The sequence below is a fragment of the Botryllus schlosseri genome, chromosome 3 (genome assembly GCF_051294905.1).
Source record: "Botryllus schlosseri isolate E-star chromosome 3, Bs_hap1, whole genome shotgun sequence".
In the NCBI taxonomy this organism is placed as follows: domain Eukaryota; kingdom Metazoa; phylum Chordata; class Ascidiacea; order Stolidobranchia; family Styelidae; genus Botryllus; species Botryllus schlosseri.
The window spans coordinates 35,648,806-35,663,677 of NC_137238.1; the positions used below are offsets into that span (position 1 = coordinate 35,648,806).

General features: G+C 42.3%; 1 long non-coding RNA gene across 1 annotated transcript; it reads right to left on the reverse strand.

Annotated features, from left to right (window-relative positions):
* Positions 1 to 3,470: 3,470 nt before the first annotated feature.
* On the reverse strand, positions 3,471 to 14,576 carry LOC145436464 (uncharacterized). The gene is made up of 7 exons (XR_013914316.1): positions 14,491 to 14,576; positions 13,559 to 13,609; positions 10,943 to 11,072; positions 8,507 to 8,613; positions 7,576 to 7,657; positions 5,633 to 5,751; positions 3,471 to 3,933 (listed from the first exon to the last, which is right to left on the reverse strand). It is a non-coding gene; the product is annotated as an uncharacterized LOC145436464 (long non-coding RNA).
* Positions 14,577 to 14,872: the final 296 nt, after the last annotated feature.

The window sequence follows — 14,872 nt, forward strand, 5'->3', positions numbered from 1 at the left end:
AAAAAGCCTAGAGGTGGGCCGTGCTATAAGTCGGCAGCTACGGAAAAATAAGAAGAATATCGGCCTGGTGTAAATGACCATAGTAGTCGACAAACACCATGAATACCCCAAAACAAACAAACAATGTTAAGACTGAAGTCCGAGTTCAGATCATCGTCAATCCACTTTTTTACAACTCAGCTTGGGTGATATCGAATGCCTCGCAATATAATACACTAATTTCCTCACTCTTAATAGCTTCTGGTCCTATTTGTCAGAGCAAGTAGTGATGGACGAAACACGAATAATGTGGTGATTTTACTATTCTTCTAAGTTACAATGAAATGCCTGTCTTGACTGTCGGAGTCTCGAGTCATTTGGCTTGATTGATTCATGCTAAATGAATCGACTCAATACACAAATTGACTCAAGTCGGGTCGAGTCATTTCCCGTATTTTAAGAAAATGACCAGAGTCAAGTCGAGTCACCAAAATTGCGACTCTTGCCGAACTCGAGTCATTACAACCATGTCTAATATTAATCGATTAATTTTAATAGGCCAAATTTGAACCGACGAATGAGGTGTCTCAGTAAGTTAATCGATTCATTAATGCCCCGACATTTCTCGCAGATCAGTCCGGACATACCCCAGACATGATGTCTGATTAGTGCTGTCCGGGACACCCCGTTTCCGGATTAAGCGGATTCGACTGTATGACCACTTACATTCACGTCTTCTCTTAGGCGGTGTTGGATAATCTTCACCAGACTCCGAAGTCGGAATCTGTGGGGCTTCCGAGGTACTTTGCGTTGACCGAGTTCCAGAAAAAGCACAACAACAAATTCAAGTCAGGAAGACGGACGCAAATAGACGATATTTCAAAAATATTTCCCGTCGATATTATCAGTATCACACTTTTACAACTAGATAATTCCATTTGTCCAACAAGACTAATCGGAGCGAATGTCGGTAATCGAAATCTAATTTAATTATTGTTAAGCATGCGAGCACGTTAGAGACGTCGATTCCGGCACCCAAGCTGAGAAACATTATCTCTTATCGCGATTTTACCGCTAAATATACGTTTTCCTTCTCCAAATGAAACTGTATTCGCATCGATAAGCATCAAGACGCGTTCAAAATATCTCGAGAAATATTTTCACGCAAGTATATTTAATCGTAGCGCGAAAGTGAACAGTAGTAGTGATATCATCGACCTTATAGACGCACCAATCCCAGAAGGCCACGTCACCTTAATTGCCGCGCCTACAGGACGCCCATTGCCAAGTCACCTGCCACACCTATATCACACCCATTACCACATCATCTGCCACATCATCCGCCTATATAACGCCCATTGCCTCATCATCATGATTATGCGTACTGAGCTGTTTTTAAGAATATGAATTCTCTAATACACTAAACGTTGAACTAGATTTCATAACGTCATCACAGAGGAATCCGTCAACTATCTTGCTCTAGGTTATAGGTTCGATTCCTGTAGTCAGCACATTTCATACGATTCAGCGCTTTTCGTATCTTCTAACACTTTACTCAGTCTCATTGAAATAGCATTGTATAGTGTACGAGTTCATTTTTATTTCGAAAAAAGAGCATATCAATGATATCGTTGATCGTCATTGCGTCGATTCGCGTGCTGAAATCCTCCAGATCGGTTGATGTTTCGAGGTACACCGCTTTGCTGCCATCCGACGCTGTGATCCGAGTTCTTGCGTTCGATCTGACCGTTTTGTTTGATGTAGCGATCGCTGGCTTGTAGTATGTACGATACGAGCGGAAGGTCGGGATTAGGAACAACTACGCTTGCCGAATAGATGACAAATTCGTCAGCCGGATTCAGAGGTTGATAATGCTCGATCCCGTCGCGAGTATACGTAACGACCAAACCTCCTTCATGCTTCAGAGTGGCTCGATATTTCTGAATGGTCCCGCTTGTGGAATGTACGAAGAGTTGATCCGAGGTCAATTCTGCTCCATTCGAGGCTTCGATACGTAATTTTGTGATGTCATTAAAAAGATACAAGTCTTTTCTATAGGGCCCCTGGGGCAGAATAGTATCTCCACGGATTGCTAGACTCATTCTTTGAAAAGAAATATCATACATAAGTACAACAGTCATCACGCAATTCCACTTCACCATCAAATTTAGTCGAGCCTCTTCTTATATTAGGTGTCGCATAACAGACATTACGAATATATTGCAACCCCTTGCGCTTTATGAGAAAAGGACACGTAGGATAAAACTTTGCATGTTCGAGCCAGGGGTCATCGCACGGCAACCAATTTTGAAACAGCCCTCCGCATGAGAAACACTTTAAATGATCCTTATAGCCCAAATAGAACAATCCACAGTCTGCGAGCTCGGCTCCAGAGGTATTGATATTATCCGGCCACCGCATAAATGTGCTTAGTCTACGAGCATAGCGTACCATGTTATAGAAAACGGGATCATTCAATGGGGAGACAGTTACATCTCTATGCTTCGCATAGCATTCATAAATCTTTTCCCCTCTGTTATTTATCATAGCTTGGTACTGTTCAATGGGACCCCTCCGAGTTTCATCTTCGCTTATTTCTATGCTACTTGCGGTATTGATGCAAGCGCAGTCGAATGCAGCGTAATTTGTAGGATCCACGCTACGCTTAGGTAGAGAATCGCTTTGATCAATGCTCGACATTGCTATCCGAATTGATATACTCTCATGATCAGTATGTTTTATATAGATATTGAGCTATGCACCATCGAAAAATGTGCTTGGTACCGATCGGATGATAGGCCCCGAGGTCGTATCACGGAAATTAGAACGTCGACTGCTCACAGAAAAAGACACGTAGCTCATATCCGTTCCTGGTACGTGTTATCATTAATTAGAATGCTTGTAAGAATGCCACGAGTACAATCACGCACTCTCCGCGTGTCAAGCGCATGTACTTCACTATATAAGAGAGGCTCGAATCCGATCTAAACTATACCGCAAAAAGGATGTCGACAATGGAGAAAGCAAGCGACGTAGTTAGCGAATCAACAACTATGATTCCTGATAATCAAGCAGATACATTACCGATTGATGATTTCGATTCCGATGTTGAGGTAGAATTGATCGAAGTTACGATTGCAGCTGAAAAGAGTAAAGAGACGGAAGCTAGTGATGATGACATAACAATTATTGATGAGGCAGTGGTGCAATCTGATGAGGTTCCCTCTGCTGACGTGATGACACCAATCAATATCGGTATACCACGACCGGAGCCAAGCGAACCTAAATCTAAGCGCAGACTCGACTTTGATAACAGCATACTACCAATTGGTGTTCAATTTACGCCTCCGCAGAGTACTGATAACTCGACAGCTGTGACCAGCGCTCAAAGCCCGCCTCACTCACCGATCATCGCCCCATGGAGAGTTTATTCGTCCCCTTTTCGCAATAAGCGACGTCGTATCGCTAATAACGTATTGGACGAGGAAAAGTTTGATGGTCTGATTTATAATTTGGATTACCCTCTACTTACGATTGATGATGGTATACTATTTTTCCGTTCTCTCGAGCAGAATATCGAGGAGGTGTTGTTTGTTGATCGAAAACGGAGCCCTAATTTTCTCCGGGCTGTGTTCATTATCACCCTAATGGAGGGTCATATGCATAGGAAATATTTTGCGCCCCACTTCTTTATAGAAGGCAAAAATCAAACAGGGAAAGAAGTCTTGATCGATTTGTTGCTCTCTGACGATATCGCCAACTTCCTAGATCCTTTTCATGCAAATCTAGAGGCGTTCAAATTTCACAGTACCGAGAAATCTATTTCAGTGATGCGCAATTGCGGGTCTCTATTTTTCGATAACAAGATGTTGCAGGAAGCCATTATGTACATTCATCGCAATCATTTGCAGTCTGCTTACGGACGAGTAAAGCCGTCGTCGTTTTGGCTCGTATCTGAAATTCAGAATGGTAGCGATGTTATGTTGCGCAATTTGGGTGGGATGTTTCAGTCTAGCACAGTGATTATTCGCTTTGGTAATCAGTGTTATCCTTGCTACTTACCTGAGATGAATAAGCATGCTCGCCGTAAAATTATACACGATATATTTGCTCGTACATTCATACCGTCAGATTCCGAATTTGAGAGTGAATCCTCTTATGTTGAAAACGATGTGCATGCACGTGAATTTTATGTCAAATTCGATGAGCTCAAACGACAGTACAATGACTGGTATATTTGATTTGTTTTCTCAGATTAATATGGAACCTTTTAATTGCGGTAAAGATCTAAATATGTTGTTACAACAATACGGTCCGGGAGAGACAAGACGTACGCGAGATGCTACGACTGCTACCTTTGAGGGTTTTATTGATGACGATATCAAGAGAGTTGCCACTTGGCGAAAAATGGTCTCATTGGAAGGATATGGCGAATGGCAAAAAGATTTTCTCGTTATAGCAAAAAATGTGCTTAAAGACATCGATAAATTTGCTCCCAATGCCGATGAATTGCGTAACTTAGAAAATATCAAATTTCTGTTCCTTTATGAAGCTTTCAAGTGTAAATTGCGTTTGAAATATGGAATAAATTTGTGAATGTGTATTTTTGCAGAATATACTTAATATATATGGCTCGTCGAAGACGCTACGAAGAAGACGCTGGCTTCATCATCGATGATTCGCTCGGTTTTTATAGCGACGCAACAGCGGTTTTGCAATCGCACTCCAACTCGATTATCGATTCCGAATGGATTAACAGCAGGAGGGTTGCAAGGGGTGCAAGAGAGGCGATCAATGTACGTCTGGTCGGGAGAGGTATGAATGATATTCATGCGCGTATGTCATCGATATACCCGAGAAGATTGCGCCAATTCAAAGTGAACTATGCATATGGCTTCCTGCTGTTTAATCGAGAGACAGAAAGACATAGCTATTTTCATCCGCAATCAACCCATGCTGTTTTGAACATTCCAAGAGTTATACTTTCACGGGAGGATTTTGATCGCTTCATCAACGAAATCGATTTATCAGCTGCTTACGAACAAGCAAGACAAGCAAGACCTGACACTAAGTTTTATTGCGTTGCTATATTACATATTCAATTTTTTTTCTACGAAATGTCCCGAGTTTTACTGGGCTGCCCCAGTGCATCGATATCGAGTGACATAACAAAATGTCGTCATATAAGAACGTTTATTTGAAATAGACGAGGTGAACCGCTTAACGATTCGCTATGCCTGTTCCGTTGCTTATCCCATTTCTTTGGGAAAAAACAAGACGAGAAGCATGTTGCACAATTGGCCTCTCAATTCCGTGAACGTTATCGCATCCCTATAGATGATGGGGTACCACTCGATGAATTAAGCAAAGTCGAGGAATGTTTTCACGTAAAGATACTTGTTTATGAAAAACATGATCATCAAGCATTTATGTTGCGTCAGTCTGAAGCGGATGGGCCAGTGGTTCATATACACATGGAAAGTGCACATTCTTGCCTGATCACGAATATCGAACTTTATTCGCAGACATTCTTTTGTGACTCGTGCAAGTTTTTCTTTAAAACCAAGAAGAATTTGACGACGCATCTAAAACGCGAATGCAAAACGTCGCAGACTCGGAAATATGCTAGCGGCGTATACCGTCCTAAACCCACCGTATTCGAGCAATTGGAATCCGAAGGCATTTTCGTTGAGGAACAAAAGAGATTCTTCCAGTACCGTATGTGTTTTGACTTTGAATCTATGCTCGTGAAGGATGAGCTCAGAGCTAATTCTGCGAAAGTAGAATACGTTAATCGGCACGTTCCCGTCTCAGTGTCCTTATCGAATAACGTAACGAATGAAACTAAAACTTTCATATCTGACGGTTGCCCGCAGACGTTAATCGATGAAATGATCGGGGAAATTTATCGCGTACAGGAACTCGCCTCAGCCGAAATGCGAGAATCTTTCGCCAATGAAATAATCGAACTTGAGAATTTGATTGAAGAACGGAAATTGATCGATCCTACCAACAGAAGATCCTATTTGGACAATATCTCGCTTCGACTCCATACGTGGCTCGATCAGATACCCATAATCGGTTTCAATTCCTCGCGCTATGATCTGAATTTATGCAAAAAATATTTAATCAAATCCTTGCGCAAGGAAAGCGGATTCTTCGTTTTGAAAAGGAACAGCACCTATTTGACAATCGCAACGCACAGATTAAAATTTCTGGACATTTCGCTATTCCTGAGTCCGGGTTATAGTTTGGATGCTTACATGAAGCTATACGGAGATGGGGTGAACGCAAAATTTTATTTCCCTTACGAATATCTCGATAGCATCGAACGCCTCGACGAAACGTCGCTACCGAGCCATGAATCGTTTTACAACGCGCATCGCAATTCGAATATAACGGAAGAGCAATACGCAGAATGCCTCGCTGTATGGGAACGCGAGGGTATGACCACATTCCGTGATTTTCTCCGATATTACAACGAAGGTGACGTCATTGGCTTCTTAACCGCGCTGAATAACAATTTCGAATTTTACAAAACGCTTGGCATCGATATGTTCAAGGGTAACGTGAGCCTTCCGAATATAGCGAGTAGACTGATGTTTCGTGATTGCTATGATATTACTCTTCTGAATAAGGCCAATGCTGACCTTCACGAAACGATTCTGAACAACTTGATAGGAGGTTTGTCACAGATTACGTCACGGTACGCTATGGCAGATGAAACGAAAATACGCAGTCTTCGCTACGGTAACAGTGCTAAAACCGTCAAGAAAGTAATAGGATATGACGCAAATGCCCTCTATTTGCAATGCATAAATCAAAATATGCCAACGGGTTACCCTATAAGGTGGATTTATGATGAGGAAAAGCAAAAATTCCATAAACAGCGCGTTTGGCCTACTCATGCGGAGCGCGAATGGTTGGAATACGAAAGTCACGTTCGTGACATCAAAATTCAGCACGCGTGGAACGATAGTCAAGTGAGAATCGGAAATAAGCGCCTATTTGTCGACGGGAACGCCGGTAAACTCATCTTTCAGTACGATGGGTGCTATTACCACGCTTGTAGGAGCTGCTTCCCCGATAAAGAGAACACCGAGAGGCGTGAACTCACCAAACAAAACACGGAATATTTAGAAAAATTGGGATATACCGTTATCCGAATGAAGGAGTGCGTTTGGACGAATATGAAACGAGACGCTGAAATTGCGCAATTTGTCTCAAAGTTCGAGCGTAAAGTCACGAAAGCTTATTATCTCACTGAGGCGCAGTTGCTCAAGCGCACGCTTGACGGGTCATTTTTCGGTGCAATCGAGTGTGACATTCATTGTCCCGACCATTTAAAATCGAAATTCGAAGAGTTACCTCCTTTTTTCAAACATATGGAAGTAAACGAGTGCGATATCGGTGAACATATGCGTGAATACGCCAAGGAAAACAATATTAAGTTTCCAAAAAAATTTCTGGGCTCTAGTTATTTCACGAAAAAACAGTTGTTTAATACGGATTTGCTTCAGTGGTACTTGAAAAGTGGCATGATCGTGACTCGCGTATTCCAAGCTGTCGAATATGAACCAAAACAAGTTTTCACACCCTTCGTTGAGCGAGTATCCTCTGAGCGTCGCAAAGGCGATGTCCTCCCGAAAGATCCGGCCCGTGAAATGGAGGCGTTGACCTGGAAGACGATTGGAAATAGTGCTTTCGGCCGTACTATTCAAAACCCTAATAAATATAGGGAACACGAATACGTTACGTTGGAAGAATTACCATCGCGCGTTGAAAAAAAATTTTTTGTCGATGCTGTTGAAATTGATAAGAGCGATGAAGGCTTGCTCGAAGTAGCTACGCGCCCCCTTAACATTTGTCACGAAAACCCAGTCATTGTGGGCTTCTTTATATTCTGCTGTGCCAAGCTGAGAATGCTCCAGTTCCTATATGACTGTCTGCATGTGTATTTGGACGATAGCGATTGGGCTTTCCTCGAAACAGATACTGATTCGGCGTACATAAGCTTAAGCTCCGATACGATCTATTCTCTCATCAAGCCTTCCATGAAAAAACAATTTTTTGAAAATCACGACAAATGGTTCGTGTCTCGCGCATGTGCAGAGCATAAATGCGATTTTGAACGAGATCCTGTTGGTTTTAAAACTGATAAAGCTTGCTGCATTGAGGTTCGCAATTACTCGAAACGTATACCGGGTTTATTCAAAGAGGAATGGGTCGGTCATGGATTTATAGGCCTGAATTCCAAGACCTATTATTGCAAAGGCGACACCGATAAGTACAGCTCGAAAGGGCTTCAAAAAACGGCCAACAAAACTTTCAAAGATTTCAAAGGCATTCTTCAAAATAGATCGATCACGGGTGGCGTCAATAGCGGTTTTCGTTGCTATGGGAGCGATATGTTTACGTATAAGCAATATCGAAGTGCTTTGAGTTATGGTTATTATAAAAGGATTGTGCTTAATGATGGAATTCATACATTGCCTTTATCTCTGTAATAAATGGATCGAATACGTACATTGCATGCTCCGTTTCGGATGATCGTGGCTGGTCCGAGCAGTAGCGGGAAGAGTTATTTTACTTATGAGTTGGTGAAGAACGCAGAGAAGATGATTAGACCGCCTCCTGAAAAAATTGTATGGTTGTATAATAATTATCAGGCGTTGTACGATAAAATGAAAGGGGTAGAATTTTCGCAAGGGCTCTCCGAGCTCAAAAAGTTACAGAAAGGAAATAGGCACGTTCTCTTGGTGATCGACGACATGATGACGGAAGCGAAAGAGGCCAGAGATCTATTCACTCGATACAGCCATCACGCAAAGATCAGTGTCGTGTTCATATGTCAAAACTTATTCTATAGGGGCCAAGGCTTTCGGGATATGACCCTGAGTGCGAGCTATATCGTGATATTTAAAAATCCCCGTGATGCGAGTCAAATCAGTTTTCTTTCACGTCAAATGTTCCCGGATAAAGCCGGATTCCTTACGGAGGCTTATAAAAAGGCAACTCGAAAACCGTTCTCGTACATACTGGTTGACGTGACGCAAGAGACAGACGAAAATTATCGTCTTCGCAGCAAAATATTCCCACATCAAAAGTTGACGGTATATCAAGAATAAATACAGCTCGCGCTGCAGATTTTAGGGCATTCAACATGTCGAAGAGGGGAAGTAACATATCTCGAAAACGATTGAGCGACTATCACGTTAAATTAAAACTTTTGAAAAACGCTAAAGGGAAACAGCGAAAAGAACTTTTATCGAACAATCAATTTTTAAGTTGCGTCTGCCAGTGCGTTCATAACTTGGCTTCGGGGACAGTACGTATCTCCCCGTCGAGAAAGTTGAGGCTTGGAAAACACAAATCCGATATCAGACAATTGCTGGCGCAAAAAACTCGCAGAGGTCAACGGAGGGTGCTACAAAAGGGCGGATTCCTCTCAGGTATAAAGATTATGATAAAATAGCAACTTTTTTCTAACTAGTCTGTTTTAGCTATATTAGGCGCTGCAATCCCCGTCATCGGGAGTCTGTTGGGTAAACTTTTCGGGAAGAATGCGTGAACTACAATTCCCCGCATTTCGAAGCAAGGACGAATGGGAAAAGAAATTTGATAAACATATATCGAAAATTAAAAGCTCTCAATTGAATGCTTCCGAGAAACTAGCTCTGTATAGGCATGGTATTGCTCAACTGAGAAACTTGAGAAAAGACGTAGACGCAGCGACCGCCCGCCCTCCCGCCGCACACACGGGGCTCGCGAGCCCCGTAGCGAAAGAAAAGCGCCCGCAAAAGAAACGCCCGCGCCGGATTCCACAACCTTCGTTTCCCTGGCTTTATAAGAGACAGCGTAAGCCTAATCCCCGTATATACGGGAAAGAATGGGAGACGTAGACTATTTTGATCCGAAACAGCCCAAATCGTATAGGGGCGCCTATTTGCAAAAGGAAAAAGAATGGCTTAAAGGACAAGATACTTATACTTTTCATTTTCCGTTACGTAAGAAATTTAGGCGTGAACGTGTAGTGGTCTCCGGTATCAATGCTCAGTTTCAGAGCGATTTGATGGATCTGCAATCTATTTCAAAGTACAATAGCGGTTTTCGTTATGTGGTGGTCGTGATTGATATTTTTAGCAAATACCTTTGGATGATAGCGATTAAAAATAAAACTGCTTCAAGTAGGATTTCTGCTTTCAAACGTGTGTTTCGTGAACGCGTACCGTTAGTGTTACAAACCGATCAAGGTAGCGAATATACCAATCGCGCTTTCCAGAACTATCTAAAGGAGAACAAAGTTAGATATTTCTATACGAGGAGCGAATTAAAATCCTCTGTCGTTGAAAGAGTGATTCGTAGTATGAAGGCGATCATGTATCGATTTTTCACAAAAAATAACACGAGGAATTACGTGAGCGCTCTCGATGACTTTACTTACTCCTACAACAGGACGTACCATCGTAGCATTGCCATGGCCCCAAACCAAGTGAATTCGTCTAATCAGGAATCGGTTTGGAGAAGACTTTACGGGTTTCAAGAAGCTAAACAACCCGACCTCGCTGTAGGAGTACCCGTCCGTATATCGAAAATTCGAAATCTTTTTGAGAAAAGCAGCCTACCCAACTGGCAACGGGAAATTTTCTATATCGCAGACGCCCAAAAGGGAGATCCCCCAATGTATCGCTTACGTGATTACGGTGGTGAAGTCATACAGGGTAGATTTTATAGAGAGGAGCTCCAACGCGTAAAAGAACCGCAAACTTGGCGTGTCGAGAAGATTATAAGAAGGCGTAAACGCGCGGGACGAGAACAGTATTTAGTGCGCTGGTTGGGATATGGAAGTGGATTCGACAGCTGGGTCGATAAGAAGGATATCGTCTAGTCGGAACCTTTATCAGTTTTTGGCGCAACTAGTAATCATACTGGTCATCGTATCGTTCTCTCTCTATAATCTTACCATTTCGAATGGGAACAAAGAGCTTTGGATATCTCTCCTCTCCTCTTGCGTTGGTTATATGCTTCCGAATCCCAAGCTCAAAATATGAGCTACGTCACGCTATTTTCGAACGCTTCCATGGATAAATTTCCTGATAATACAACAGCGAGTTATTGCGTTGAATTGGACGTCCCGAAAAACGTGGAAGATACAGAAGTTTCTCTGGCTGAGATCTCCTTCCCTACGGATTATCAAAAACAGTATAGGATCACGAAGAATAGGTATGGGATCAGATCGCAAAAGAGAGCAAGAAACTTTAATTTTAAATTGGGAGAATACGACTCGTTATATGACATGTATAGATCGTTGGAAAGAGACAATCCTGATGCAAAAGTAACATGTTTCCCTGAAAATCATAGTATGTCTATCTCTATACCTCATAACGAGGTAACCGACAAATTGCGACCAGAGACGGACATAGGGCATAGTAGCTTGCTACGCCGCGGAGAATTGTACGGTGCTCTTATGTATAAGGAAACGAGGGAGGAGTTATTGGCGTTTCATTTCCCGAATACTAATTGTACATTGTGGAATTATTTTTTCACCGAGGGTATCATTCATTTGAACTTTCGCATGCGACATGATCCGACTATCGATTTCGTTTATGTTCATTGTAATATCATTGAGCCACAAGAAGATAGCGGTAGGCTCTTACCGTTGTTACGCGTCGTTCAGGTAAACGATCGTAAATCATTTTCGAAATATTACACGAAGCCTTTTTATTTCCCTGTTAATATAAATAGGCTAGAACGCGTCGAAATATCGCTACTTGATGAGAAGGGACAGAAAATACCCTTTCGAAGTTCTCCTTCGAGTGTTGTATTGCATTTTCGTAGACGGGGAGTTGCATTATGAAATATATTCATATTACGTCACACGAGTCTGATTTTACTATCGATCTCGCGAAACCGATAGATTCTGGTGAATGGGAGATAGGGCTTACCGAGTTGTCTTTTAAAAATAATTTTCAGCCCACGTTCGAGCCTTACGACGGCTTATTATGGTACGTGAATGATGCGGAAGGCGATAATAATTTTTATTATTTCCCGGCTGGTGATTATCATGATAAAATTAGTTTGATGAAGCGTATCAATCACGATCAGAAAAAACCACGATTTATTTGGGTAGATGGTTCTGGTCCGGTCTTGATAGCGGGACCCTACAAGAGTTCCAGCGATCCGACACTTTTCATGGATAATAGAAACCCCGTTCTCAGAGGAGGCGCTCATTCGGAGGTAGAGCTAGATGGTGGATTACATAGACGAAGAAAAATTCACTTTCAAGGGGAACCTGTGTCCGTGACCAACGTTTTAGTTTATACGGATGTCATCACACCTCAAATTGTAGGTGATACGAGTGCGCCTCTACTACGCAATATCCGCGTTACGACAGGAATAGATGAATATCAGCATATGCTATTCAAAAAAATATATTTCTTTCCTCTGAATACGGAGCGAGTAAGCGAGATACGCGTTATGCTTCGCGATGATAAAGGCGAAGCTATAAAGTTTGGGAACGCGCCTCTTCATCTCACACTTGCTTTGAGACATCATGAGGAGTCATTATTGCTGTGATCGGGAGGCGTTCAGAAACTATTATCACCAACAGAGCGGTGGTGATATCAATTTTTTTCGGGGTAAAGTGCAGAGAGGTCATGGACTTGGTAACTTATTTCGTTCGTTCGGAAGAAGCGTTATGCCCCTAATTTCGAAAGGTGCAAAATCACTCGGGAAGCGTCTACTACATACCGGTGCGCAAGTAGCCTCTGATGTTCTTAATGGAGAGAATGTCGGTGATAGTCTTAAAATACGCGGCAAAGAAGCCGCTGGGAACGCTCTCGATTCTTTACTGAGAAAAAGAAAAATACCAAGACGGGGCCGTAAGATCACGAAAAAGAGACGTCGCAAAGATATTTTCGATTAAATATATATTACACGACGATAAGCATCATTTGTTACTTGAGACTTGATAGATGGCGGAGTTAATTCATGTACAGTCCCCAGAGGGGGTACATCCCTCATTGGATTTATTTCACATTCCCGCGACACAGACTAGCGTTGAAAAGAAAAGAATCATCAAGATAGCGCCGATTTCGAACAACTCTAGTGTGATAACATTCCGCTTTGAGGGCTCAGAAGACTTTATCGATTTGAGCGAGAGCTATTTCTTATTTCATTTACAATTAAAGAAAGGTGGCGAAGCAATTGGCGCCGACGATGATGTTGGTGTTGTAAATAATATCTTGGATTCCTTGATTTCTCAACTACAAATTAAAGTCGCTAACGAAACTTTGAAACAAGATATAAAAGTACAGTGTTATTCGTCCTATCTGCACAATTTATTCGCTCCGCTTGACGTGCAAAGTACCACACTGAGGGCCTCAGGATGGAGAAAAGATACTTTAGGAGAAATGGATACGATCGGTGGAACTAACGCCTCGGCTAACAAAGGATATTACAACAGGAGTAAAGCCTATAAGGATGATAACGTGGTGGAAATACGTGCAAAAATCCATCACGGACTATGTCTGCAAGACCGCTACATCCTACATGACGTGCCTCTCGAGTTTGAGCTTACCTTGAATCCGAAAAGCTTTTTCATGATGGGAGATGCTACCGGTCAATTCACCTTAACGAAAAAGGAATTACAGTTATGTAGCGTACGAGTCAGCGACGATGTGAAGACAGCGATGATGGTGAATGCCCAGGCGAAATATCCGTATATCGACATGAAATTGATCACCCGAACATGTGCGACTGCTACGACGCAGATAGATATCGGGAATCTATACAGCGGGACTCTACCTTCTCGCCTAATCATCGGAATGGTAGCTACGAAAGCCTTTCAAGGAGATGTTACGAAAAATCCTTATAATTTCATACACAATAATATGCAACGACTCGAACTGAAACTAAACGGATTTCTGATTCCGGAGGGAGGTTATGAGCTAGATTTCGATAAGGGTCATTACACGGAGCTTTACCATAACCTGATTGAGGGTACGGGTGCAATGGAGAGAAACACAGGACTCCTAACACCTGAAGAGTTCGCTAGTGGTTTCTGTCTACTGGTTTATAATTTGCGCCCTGATGATTTGGATGATTGCTTTGACTTACAAAAGAGTGGTACCTTAAGTTTACGGATCACATTTCCTGCTGGCGGGCTAACAGCGGAAACTACTTTGCTCTGTTTCATGGAATTCCAGAAGCTATTGCAAATCAGTAGCAGTCGTAAAGTGACCGTGCTATGAACGGGGATGAAATAGACCAAATATTGTGGTGCTGCGAGTCAACAAAACATATTTTCCTTGGCACATTTCCTATCGATCGACTGCCGAGGCGATCCCCTCCTCCTTATGCTATCGTGATCAATTATGACGAAGCTCGAAAAATCGGAAGTCACTGGATATGCATTTACGCGGATGAGGATGAGACACATTTTCATGATAGTTTTGGCTTAATGCCACTGAAATACGAGATTGCCTGCTTTATAGAACCAGAAAATTATACCTGCTCTATAAAGCGTCTGCAGCACAAACGTTCCAGAGCGTGCGGTCATCATTGCCTAAGCTTCATCGTCCATAAGGCGCGCGGATGGAGTACGGAACGTTATTTAAATTCCTTCGGTGAAGATCATCGCAAGAATGATTCGATCGTGCGACGCTTCGTCAAGGAGCTGAAGCAAGAATATGAAATTGTGTAAATGTATATGCGAATAAAATCAATAGTTTCAAAGTTTGCTTAGTACGTTTAAGGGCGATATTCGCTACGTTCATTATAGCAATCATCTCAATCAGCAGTAGCGACTTGCTTTCGGTTAGGTGATAGTGGCTACATATTACCATTATCTAGCAAGAACCAGGAATTTGTATTGAGTGACTTCGCTCCTACA